Source organism: Scyliorhinus torazame, chromosome 5 (genome assembly GCF_047496885.1).
Source record: "Scyliorhinus torazame isolate Kashiwa2021f chromosome 5, sScyTor2.1, whole genome shotgun sequence".
Taxonomy (NCBI): Eukaryota; Metazoa; Chordata; class Chondrichthyes; order Carcharhiniformes; family Scyliorhinidae; genus Scyliorhinus; species Scyliorhinus torazame.
In genome coordinates this window covers 162,054,174-162,066,384 of record NC_092711.1, presented here as the reverse complement: position 1 = coordinate 162,066,384, position 12,211 = coordinate 162,054,174, and the positions used below count along the sequence as shown (strand labels likewise).

General features: G+C 46.3%; 1 protein-coding gene and 1 long non-coding RNA gene across 2 annotated transcripts in view; both read right to left on the bottom strand.

Annotated features, from left to right (window-relative positions):
• The window catches only part of LOC140422234 (uncharacterized), a 52,805-nt gene that overhangs the window by 20,928 nt on the left and 19,666 nt on the right, over positions 1 to 12,211 (bottom strand). The gene's annotated exons all lie outside the window — the stretch shown is intronic.
• Positions 1,678 to 9,628, bottom strand: LOC140422277 (uncharacterized). Its single transcript, XR_011947351.1, has 2 exons — positions 8,759 to 9,628; positions 1,678 to 3,067 (listed from the first exon to the last, which is right to left on the bottom strand). It is a non-coding gene; the product is annotated as an uncharacterized lncRNA (long non-coding RNA).

Sequence of the window (12,211 nt, the reverse complement as noted above, 5' to 3'; positions counted from 1 at the left end):
ATTCGGACCCTGATAAGGGGGGGGGGGGGGATTATTGTGTCTGTGTGAGCATCAAAATCCGGCCCAATACCACTCACATTTTCGCTTGCTTCATAATCTCTCTCACTTTGCAGCCAATCACTGACCGTTTCTTCCTGCCTCTGTATTTGTTCTCGATCTGATGCACTTGTGACTTTTTCAGCTCTGATGTGAAACGACAAATGTCACTGAACTGATTCTGGCAGAGCTCCTTTCTGTGAAACTGCGATTCAGCTTCATTGAACATTTTGCTGGACAACAATAATTCATCATTCCCTGACCGGGAATCGAACCCGCGGCGGTAAAAGCGCCGAATCCTAACCACTAGACCACCAGAGAAATTGACACGGAAAATTTTAACCCGGGTTTACAGTATATCATTCACCTTTTGTTTTGGTTTCCGAGTTTTCATTAGAAGTATACAAAATTACATGTTTAAAATGAACACAAGTGACATCTTCAGCCAATCACAACACCGATTGTTGTTCGCTGTAACATGAAATCGACAGTGAGGTGAAATAGTCCCAAAAGCTGCTCATGTGTAACTTCCAATTTCCTAAACCCACCAACCTTATCACTGTGGCTGCTGTGAAACCTATCCGGCGGACATTCATTAGTAATTCCAAATAACTCATTTCAATTTTTTAAAACATTGACAGTTAATCCTTTCCGCAATTAAGTTTTGATCAATATTAGAATTTTTGTTGATCTTTTTCTGACGTGAAACTCACGTTTGCTTAACATACACAAACTCCCCTGTTTCATACTGGGCATAAGCAAGAAACTTACTCATCTGTAACTATGAGGCAAAGCTTCCACGTTCCGATTTGTTGTTAAACATTAACACACGTCATCTCACAGCCTTGTGACATTTATACTTCCACAAGTTTTGAATGAGATTCTTTCTTCCCCGGCTCCACAGTGGGTGAGAGAGGGACAAGCAGCAGGATTTTACCCAAACTCTCCATTCACCCGCTGCCAGCAGAACGCGGGGACTGCAGCTTCAATTAGCGGGTTACTGCCCATCCCGTGGACACTCCAACCAGGAGCAAACCTCCCAATACACCGAGCACAGGCTCAGAAACATGCAGGTAGATTATACCCCGCTCACTTAACCTCCGCGCAGCATTTACATAATCCCTAAATGACTTATGCTTCTTTCGTTGTATTCAGCTCCTGAGACCTCAATGCACTGAATAATTTGAGTGAGAAATTTTCCTGATGCCACACCCGAGATTTGCACCCAAATCTGGGAGATACTTGTGTCTGGTGAGCAATAACATCTGGCCCATTACCACCCACATTTTGGCTGACGTCAACATCTCTCCGTCACTTCCAGCATCTGTACTTGTTCTCGACCTGCTGCACTTGGACTTTTTAAGCTCTGATGTGAAACAACAAATCTCACTTCACTGATTCTGGCAGAGCTCTTTTCTGTGAAACTGCGATTCAGCTTCGTTGTACGGTTTGCTGGACAACAATAAAGCATCATGCTCTGCCCGGGAATCGAACCCAGCTCCGCGTCAACATCTCCCTCATTTTGCTGAATTCCAGTCGATTTGTCAAGCATGATTTTCCCTTTCATAAATCCATGCTGACTGTCGTCTTTTAAAATTTTTCCTACTTCAAGACTGTGAAAAAAACAACTTTACACCTTGGTTTCGATAAAACTAACTTCGTCTTTATTGACCAAAGTCTGCATGCAGATGGCTACAGGTTAGAGAGAGAGAGAGCTGTTAAGGTAAACCTGCTCATTCTTTCTCAAGCTCGCAAAGACATGGAGAAAACGTTCAATATTTATACAAAAGCTGTATCATTTTACAAAAACAGACCTTGTTCAAAAATGTCAATACAGTCATAACTTCTGATCAACCATGTTGTCATGGAAAGACCCTGACTCGGCTTATTTGCAGTATTTTGTCTTTAGAGGATTTAAGACGTGGTCCTATTTTGTTTTTCACCTCTGCCCTCATGATGCCTTGACGCAGATGGACCTAGGTCATGAGGAGGTTGTGTTATTGGGACATTCCTGGATCGTGGCTTTGTTATCAGGTTTTACTAAGGTCAGGCACTATTTTCCCTCTTCTGGCCTTGTATGATACGATTATGTGGATTCTTCGCTTTGTCTAGTTTGTCAGGGTCTGAACTTGGCACTTAGCTGACACAGCTGTCTTACACTTCGTTATAGGCCGTAAAATTCTCAGCCATTGTCATCCAGGGTACCTGGGAATTATGCGTCCATGAGCTATTTGATGTTTTATTCCACACCCTGGACCAATCAAGAACAAACATACCCTTGTTGGAGGGTTTGGTATCGGTCCCTGCCATTCGGTTGTAAGATTACACCTACTCTGCCCCATTGATGGTCCTTCTCCTGATTTACTAAAACATCGGGATCCTTGCGCAGTGCTCGATGGGATGGTAAGGGCAGGGGGATTCGAAACATGGGGATATCCAGGTTGATACCAGGCTAAAAATCTAGTCATCCCATAGCCAGCCAATCTCCAAATTTTCATATCTCCACCGAACCCCTGTGTTCGGTTTTGACGCAGTACCCACTCAACTGTTTCTGCTAAGTGGAATGGGAGTGATTGGAGAGGTAGCCCCTCCTTGGAATGGATGGGGATACGGGTACTAACCCAACAGTTACTTACATTCAATCTGTCAGCATAAATATATGACATATATAGAAAGCTATTAGCACGCAGCTCTTGGTCAGTTTGTTCGCCTACTGTCGAATGGCCATTAAGACCAATTAGTCCAAATAGTCCAAATGTGATAATGAAGATCCTCATTCTGCATCCTCGTTGGGGCTGAAACCAATCTTCTTATAATCCGATAGGTGTACCCAACTCGAACGTCCTTCGAGTTTAACGGCAGTCGGTGTAGTCAGCAATACTTGAAAAGGGCCGCTCCAGCGTTGCCCTAACTTCTCTCTGTCCCAATTCTTTATCAGCACGTAGTCTCCTGGTTTGACTACTGGATATCGAGGGATCTTTGTTCCGGCTGCTGCTGGGAGATGGGCCTGTTTTACCTGCGAGTGGAGAAACTTTGAAGAAAATGTTAATTGCTTCAAATAACTCAGCATTTTATCTCCCATAACGTGGAGGTCTACTCCCTCTAGGGGTTCTTCATGGGCATACCAGGGAATCCTCATTGACCGACCGTAGACTATCTCTGCAGCTGACAGTCCGGACCGCGAATGTGGAGTAACCCTCATGTGAAACAGTGCCAAAGGCAATATCTTTAACCAATTTAATCCAGTTTCTTCGGTCAATTTAGATAATTTTTCTTTTAAGGTCCCATTTGCTCTCTCTACAATTCCTGCTGCCTGTGGATGATACGCGCAGTGCAGTTGTTGTTTAATTTTGAGTGCTTCGCATAATTCATAATTGATTCGAGCCACAAAATGTGTTCCATTGTCTGAGCTCAGCATTCTGGGAATCCCAAATCGGGGAATAATTTCTGTCAATAGTAATTTTACCACCGTATGTGCAGTACAGTTGGTGGTGGGGAAGGCTTCAATCCATTTACTAAATACATCAATGATCACTAAACAATATTTATAGCATTGTACTTTCGGTAATTCAATAAAATCCAGCTGTATGCAGGCAAAAGGACCATCTGGCAAGGGGGTTGTTCCGGGAGGGCATTTAATGCCTTTACCCTTATTATTTTTCATGCAAATAAGACATCGATCCAGCCGCATTTGTGCTGCTGTATTCAGATCTGGGTGCCACCAAGTTTTCAAAAGTAGCTGTACCATTCCCTCCTTGCCAAGATGGGTACAAGAATGCAAATAATCAATAAGTATCGGCAATAACGAATCTGGAACACAAACTTGACCTACTGGGGTAAGCCAGAGGTTTTGTGTCAACGAGTGCGAACACCCCATTGACTTCCATAGTGTGCGCTCAGAATCAGAGGCGTCCCTCTGTAACCTTTGAATTTCAGCTAACTCTGGCATGCCCTTTGTTGCTAGAATAGGTAGCTGATTTAAAGCCTGTGTACCACCTGCGGGAACAAGCATAGAGGCTGATGCAGGCGCTGCCTTAGCGGCTGAATCCGCACGGGCATTTCCTAATTGCACAGGAGTGTCCCCGGAAGTGTGCGCAGCACATTTAATGATAGCCAATTGACGAGGAAGTTGAATAGCAACGAGGAGATTTTTAACCCAAAGAGCATTTAGAATGGGAGAGCCTGCAGAGGTAAGGAACCCACGTTGCTGCCAGAGGCGGCCAAAATCGTGGGTGACACCAAAAGCGTACCTAGAGTCTGTGTACACATTCGCACTTTGGTCTTTGGCCAGAACACAGGCTCTAGTAAGGGCGAATAGCTCAGCTTTCTGCGCCGAGACTGGAATCTGGAAAGCAGCTGCTTCCAGAATGTCAGTGTCTGTAACAATGGCATACCCCGATTGCGGGACACCCATTTGGGAAATAGAAGAACTGCCATCAACATAAAAAGTGAGATCAGGGTTATCAAGAGGGTGGTCAGTTAAATCGGGTACGAGGTGCGGTAAGGAAATGATTCCTAAGCAAACAATCATGTGGTGGATCAACAAGTACGTCAGGGGGATGTTCGAGGAATGCTGCGGGATTTAAAGTGGAACAGTAATGGAAAGACAGATATGGGTTCTGTAATAGTGAGACCTCATATCGGCTCAAGTGGGCCTGTGTCAGATGCTGGGTCTGCTGAGATGTAAGGAGAGCCACAACAGAGTGTGAGGTATGCGCAAATTAGAGGCTGTCTGAGCTAACACATGTACAGCAGTGAGAATTTGAGTGCAGGGGGGCAAACCTCAAGCTACCGGATCCAATTTAGTAGAATAATAGGCAACCGGACGGCGTTGGTCACCATGTTCCTGTGTCAAGACACCCGTGGCACATAGGTCCAGGACATTAACATACAACTGGAAGGGCCTGTCATAAAGAGGTCTTCCTAGAACCGGGGCGGAAGCCAGCGCATTCTTGAGAGTAACAAAAGATTGCTGTGCTAAATCGGGTAGTTCAAACTTAAGGGGTGAATTCTGGGAGGAATAAGGAGTAAGCTCCTTGGTATGAGCAGTAACATTCGGAATCCATTGTTTGCAAAAGTTCACTAAAACTAAAAAGGCTCTCATCTGCTTTGGTGAGGTAGGAAGTGTGGTTTGCAAAATGGGAGTAATACGATCCTGCGTAAGGGAACGTTCAGTAGCGCTTATCAGAGCAACCAGAAATTTAACCTGCTTCTGTCCTTTGTGTACTTTATTAGGTGGTATTACATATCCCCAGGAATGGAGACGGGTGAGCAGATAAATGGAGTCGCTCTCGTTAGAAGCAAAGTCAGGGCTAGCAAGGAGTAAGTCATCGACATACTGTATAATAGTAGATCCCCCCGGGGGTGTCAAAGTAGCTAATTGGGAGTGCAGTGCCTGTGAGAAGAGTGTCGGTGAATGAATGAAACCCTGTGGTAGCCTAGTCCAAGTTTACTGGTACCCTTTGAATGTGAAGGCAAACAAATACTGGGATTCAGCCACAAGGGGTATCGCAAAAAATGCGTGTTGTAATTCCACAAGGGTAAAGACAGCTGCCTCAGGCGGGATATTACTGAGGGTTGTAGCCGGGTTAGGGACCAGGAGATGCAAGGGTTCAACGATCTGATTGATACGGCGGAGGTCCTGGACCAAACGCCATTCAGACGGCCGCCCAACCTTAGGAACCGGAAGAATAGGGGTGTTACAGGGCGATTGGCACGGAACCAAAATTCCCTGTTGAAGGAAGGACTGTATCATGCTGGAGATTCCCTCCTCAGCGTCAGGGCGAATAGGGTACTGAGAAGTGGAGGGCAGGGGCACACCGGACTTAACCTTAATGAGAACTGGAGGCACATTGGTAAGACCAACTTCGTGTTTGGACGCAGCCCATAAGTCTGCAGGAATCTCTGGGGACGGGGAACGGTTGGTCCGATGGTGGTTCAATGTACCATCAACACAAAAGGGCTGTGAAAAATACTGTAACGTGCATTCAGGGAAGGTCTATCGTCCAGTATAAAAAGGATCACATTTTCCTTGGAGGGTAGCAACCAGAAAGCCCAGTGACCTGGCACTGTAGCCTGCATTGACAGTGAGGGTAACGTGAGGTGCCACTAGTCCAGACTGATTCCAGAATACGAGGGGCACTTCAACAAGAAAGGCAGAGCCCTCTTTTCCGTCAGCATGAGCGATGAAAGTAACCGCCACCGTGGACCCGAGGGAGTCCTGGTATACGGTCTCCAAATCGGGCGAGCACCCCGTGTGGTCATAGCAAAGGGTCACGTGTGGATGAGGAACATGCAAGGGAGGCGAAAAATTGGAGGGATCAAAATCAATGGACCACCATTTGGGAGTGAAAAAAAGGGGTAAATTTCGAGGCTGGACTTGTGGAGCCGTGGAGATCGTGACGCCGTCATCAAGGCAAACAAACTCAACTTGTAAGGGACATAACAGATCACGGCCAGCAAGATTAACACCGAGGGTACGCGTGACAGTGAAGGGAATACAACATTGACGGTCATTAAATTGAACCAGAAGGGGTTTCGTGAGTTGGTATATAGACCCCTCACCCATAAAACCAGAAAGTTCCACATAATCGTCTGAGAGAGGAAAACAATATTGTTTAACTAACGTCAAATTCAACGTAGAAGCAGTTGCCCCTGTATCAATGAGGAAGGGGACGGGAATACCCTCAATGTGAATTGTAGCTGTGGGTTCCTCAGAGTGGTCGCCAGAGAGAACCGGGAAATTGGAGCGGGCCAGTCAATAGGGGTGGGAGTCTGTGAAGGGAGCATACCGCCGTGGAGGGGGTGCCCTGTCTCTGCGTGGAGCAGGGCAATCCCTAGCGTAGTGACCCGTCCGTCTGCAATTAAAGCAATTGACACTGTCTCGGGTTGGAGGACAAGGCCGGGGAGGGCCATGGTGACGTTCATATGGTGGGGGGTTCTTGCGAGGGGGTCGCTGGACAAACTCCGACTTTATTTTGGGTGTAGGAGGGTCCCTTCTGAAAGCTTCGCGGTCACGGCCATTGCTCCAGTAATAAGAGATAGCACGTCGCATGTGGGATTTGGAGCTATCGGACCAATCCATATTATTAGTTTTAATACTGGTCGCTATGCGGTCAGGCACGACCTGCATAAGCAGCGCATTGAACTGGGGAGATTTCAAGCCCGCATTAAAAGTCTCATCACCAGAATAAAGAGTGTAAATTCCACAAAAGCGGTCAAAAAATTCAGGTCCCTCCTCCTTAGGAGTGGGTGTACAATCAAGAATTTTGGAGATATCTACAGGTTTACAGAGAGCACGCTTAAGTGCTGGGAACATTAAAGTGAGTTGCGCCTCATCTGATGGATTGTTGGTCTTAAACGCATCCCATGTGGTCCCATGATCCCCTAATTCCCGTTTCCATTTCTCACCTAAATCTGGGGGAAGGGACGAAAATATAAGGGAATACTGATCCCAAGGGATAGAACCATACACGGTCGCAGTTCTCCTCAGATATTCAGTAAAGCCCTCTGGGTCCGTCTTATGTGACGGACAGTGAGCCATGATCAAACAGAGTTCCTGAGGTTTAAAAGTCTACCATGTCTCAATAAATTGGTCGTCATCATCAGTCGCTCGAGGGTTAACGAGATGTCGGATTGGAAAATTTGCAGGGGGAGGCGGTGGTGGAAAAGGCTCCTCTACCGGTGCTGTGCGGATAGCTAATTCTTGGAAAGCCTGACTAACAGAGGTGACGGGCTGATCGAGGAAGGGGGTTGGTGCTTTTGAGCGAGTGCGTGTTGCTACGGGAGAAATAGCAGCAGGGAGATTATCGGCAGCAAGGTTGTTACAAGGAGGAGGGTGAGAACGGGGCTGCCGCACCGTGGAGGTGGGAAGAGGCGGATATAGGGGCATCGTGGGGTTTAATTCCTCCTCCTCCTCCTCCTCTGTATCAACCGAATAGGGAAACAACGGCATGCCAGAGGTAGTGGGAGGATCCTCCTGCTTATCACCCGATGCAGTATTATCCACCCCTTGTTTCTTAGGATCTTTCCTGTCCCATAGTCCACATTCGAATTTCAACGTTTCCCAGTCTTTGGTTTCTCCGTTTATATAATCAGCAATCCCTCTCCTACGGGCATTGCCCCTCCAACTCATTAATAAGGACAGTTTGTGTCATCTGTCTGATTCTTTTTGCCATTTGGTGATTAATTTCTTCCATTTGGCTCCGGCATTCCGAGACCAAATGGCTGTCTCTGCAGCGGTGCAGTTTTCTAAATTCCAGGTACCACCTAGTGGCCAAACTTCAGTTCCGAATTTCTTATTTAAAGCTGAAGACAAGAGACGTAAATTGCGCTTCTGATCAGGGAACGTAGTGCACATAAAAAGCAAGGGAGAATTGTCCTCCGTTTTGTCCAGGCTCTGGCCCATGACTTTTAAGGAGTGGAAAAAAAATTAAAAGAGAAAAAAAATGGGGAAAAACTGCCTTGCAAATTTAAAAGTCAAAAATCAAAATCTGGTCCCTGACCCTAGCCAAGCCTCTGTATCCCTGTCCTGGGGGGGGGAAAACAAGAGCAGGGGGTCCCTGACCTTAGGCTACGAACGACAACCGGGTCCCAGACCCTAAGAACTTTACTCACAGTCAAATTTAGATTCGAACACCGTCACCTGTCAGCGTTCTCCGTCAGGGACGAGGGGTCACAGCACCAATCCGAGAGAGAGAGAGAGACCAAGGTTAAAGCTTACCTTGTTGCGCCGTCCGTCTCCGCTCTCCGGGTCGCTGCTCGATCACTTGTTAGGTCCCCCACGGAAATCACGCAGGGTATTGGTGAGGGCTCGCAGCGCCAATGTTGAATTGGAAATCTTTCCTACTTCGAGACTGTGGAGAAATCAACTTTACAACTCTGTTTTCTTAAAAATAACTTAGTCTTTATTGACCAAAGTCTGCATGCAGTATGGCTACAGTTTGAAGTGAGAGAGCAGTTAAGGCAAAACTGCTGATTCTTCCTCAAGCTCGCAAAGACATGGAGAAAACGTTCAATATTTATACAAAAGCTGTATCATTTTACAAAAACAGACCTTGTTCAAAAATGTAATCAGTAGTAAGGAATCAATACAGTCATAACTTCTGAACAAACATGTTGTCATGGAAAGACCCTGACTTGGCTTATTCGCAGTATTTTGTCTTTAGAGGGTTTAAGACGTGGTCCTATTTTGCTTTCACCTCTGCACTCATGATGCCTTGACGCAGATGGTCCTCGGTCATGAGGAGGTTGTGTTATTAGGACATTCCTAGATCGTGACTTTGTTATCAGGTTTTACTAAGGTCAGGCACTATTTTCCCTCTTCTGGCCTTGTATGATACGATTATGTGGATTCTTAGCTTTGTCTAGTTTGTCAGGGTCTGATCTTGGTAATAGCTGACACAGCTTTCTTATACATGGTTACATAAGTTGGCTATTTTTCCCATCATGCTATTGCTGAGTTTGTACACTTTCACACTACTGCTCAGACATTAGCATGTGTGAGCTCTTGTTTCCACTGAATAAAATCTAACCGCAGTCACCAATAAGGGTTATCACTGTGAATCATTCCCGAATTTGGGAATGGTGGATAAAGGCTGTATTGACTCCCGGAAGCCCATTGTCTAACATCGCTGTGTCAAAAATATAATCTCATCTGTCCCTCAGGCTCCTTTACCAATTACCTTGGAGGGACTCACTTTCTGTTAAAAGAGTCTGTCAGGGACGGCATGGTAATGCAGTGGTTAGCACTGCTGCCTCATGGCGCTGAGGACCCGGATTCGATCTCAGCCCCAGGTCACTGTCTGTGTGGAGTTTGCACATTCTCCCCGTGTCTGCATGGGTCTCACCCCCACAACCCAAAGATGTGCAGGGTAGGTGGATTGGCTCTGCTAAATTGCCCCTTAATTGGATAAAACATAATTCGGTACTCTAAATTTATTTTAAAAAAGAGCCTGTCAACCCCTCTCACCCACTTTCCCGAAAGTGCATCAATCTAATCATGAAAAGTCTCAAAAATCAACATTTTTATAACAAATGTTAATTAATGAAACAAACAAGGTGAGAAAGACAAAATGACTTGAGGATCAAAGACAACCAGAGTAAAGGATGTTCACAATGTTCAGGATCCAAATTGTTTCTCTTTGGTTCCTCTGTACCATGACTCCCTGCTTTGGACATGAGAACTGAACCCTGTGGGTCACGATACCAAAGCCCCCCCCCCCCCCCCCCCCCCCCCCCCCGCCACACACACACACACACATTGTCCCATACCTTGTGCCCTGATTGGTAGAGCCCTATTTCCAGTCCATCCTCCAGCACCTTCCTGTCTCTCTACTGGTGAGGTGCCCATGGTAATGTGATAGGAGGATGTATTCGATCTATAATCAATAGGGAGTGTGTGGGGAACAGTGATTTATAGTTTGAGAGGGAAAAGTATGTTCTCTGATGACTAGAATTGTCAGTTCTGGATTTCTACCCTTTACTTACAGCGATGTCCTTTGTAATCACCTTTCCCAGGCGATGAGCAGAGAGGTTTTGCAGACAGGAAACACAAACCAAACATCCCTATTCTGAGCTGTGTCATAGAGGAATCATGGAATTTACAGTACAGAAGGAGGCCATTTGGCCCATCGAGTCTACACCGGCTCTTGGAAAGAGCACCCTACTTAAGCCCTCCAACCTCCACCCTACCCCCGTAACCCCAGCTAATCTTTTTTGGACACTAAGGGCAATTTATCATGACCAATCCACCTAACCTGCACATCTTTGGACTGTGGGAGGAAACCGGAGTACCCGGTGGAAACCCACGCAGACACGGGGAGAAAGTGCAGACTCCTCACAGAGAGTGACCCAAGCCGGGAATTGAACCTGGGACCCTGGAGCTGAGAAGCAACTGTGCTAACCACCGTGCTACCGTCCTTTTAGATTGGACACTATACTAGTCAGTAACAAAAATAAGTAATGAAATTGAGTTCAGACTGCGATCTGCATGAACTGACACCACTTTGTTGACAGATTAACAGAGTAATCACTATACTTGAATCAATGTTATTCACTTTTGGAATTGAATGAATTAAGGGTCAGGTTAACTATATCACCCCCAGTATCAGATAGGTCTGTTTTTTACAGAACAGGGATAACCCAGTGTCCAATATTAGAGGACTCTGTGGCTGTTGGATGCCTGGTTTCACTGTACAGCTGACAAGCCCACAGTCTTACAGGTTAAAGTCCAACAGGTTTGTTTCAAATCACTAGCTTTCGGAGCACAGCTCCTTCCTCAGGTGAATGAAGAGGTGGGTTCCAGAAACATATACATAGAGAAAGTCAATGATACAGTACTTTTGAATGCGAGTCTTTGCAGGTAATTAAGTATTTACAGGTCCAGGCGGAGTGACTGGAGAGAGGGATAATCACAGGTTAAAGAGGTGCCAATTGTCTCAAGCCAGAATTTTGCAAGCCCAGGCCAGATGGTTGGGGGGGGGGGGGGGGGGGGGGGGGGGGGCGGGGAGGGGGGGCTGAATGTAATGTGACATGAATCCAAGGTCCCGGTCAAGGCCGTACCCATGTGTGGAACTTGGCTATAAGTTTCTGCTTGGCGATTCTGCATTGTCGCGCGTCCTGAAGGCTGCCTTGGAGAGGCTACTCCTACTTAATAATAATAATAATAATAATCTTTATTTTTGTCACAAGTAGGCTTACATTAACACCGCAATGGGGCAGCACGGTGGCGCAGTGGTTAGCACTGTCGCCTCATGGCGCCGAGGTACCAGGTTCGATCCCGGATCTGGGTCATTGTCCATGCGGAGTTTGCACATTCTCCCTGTTTTTGCGTGGGTTTCGCCCCCACAACCCAAAGATGTGCAGCCTAGGTGGATTGGTCATGCTAAATTGCCCCTGAATTGGAAAAAATGAATTGCGTACTTTAAATTAAAAAAAACACACGGCAATGAAGTGACTGTGAAACTCCCCGTGTCGCCACATTCTGGCGCCTGTTCGGGTACACAGAAGGAGAATTCAGAATGTTCAATCCACCTAACAGCACGTCTTTCAGGCATTCTAGAACGAGCGGTAATAGTCTTAGGATAAGATGGGCAGCATGGTAGCACAGTGGTGAGCACAGTTGCTTCACATCTCCAGGGTCCCAGGTTCGGTTCCGGCTTGGGTCACTGGCTGT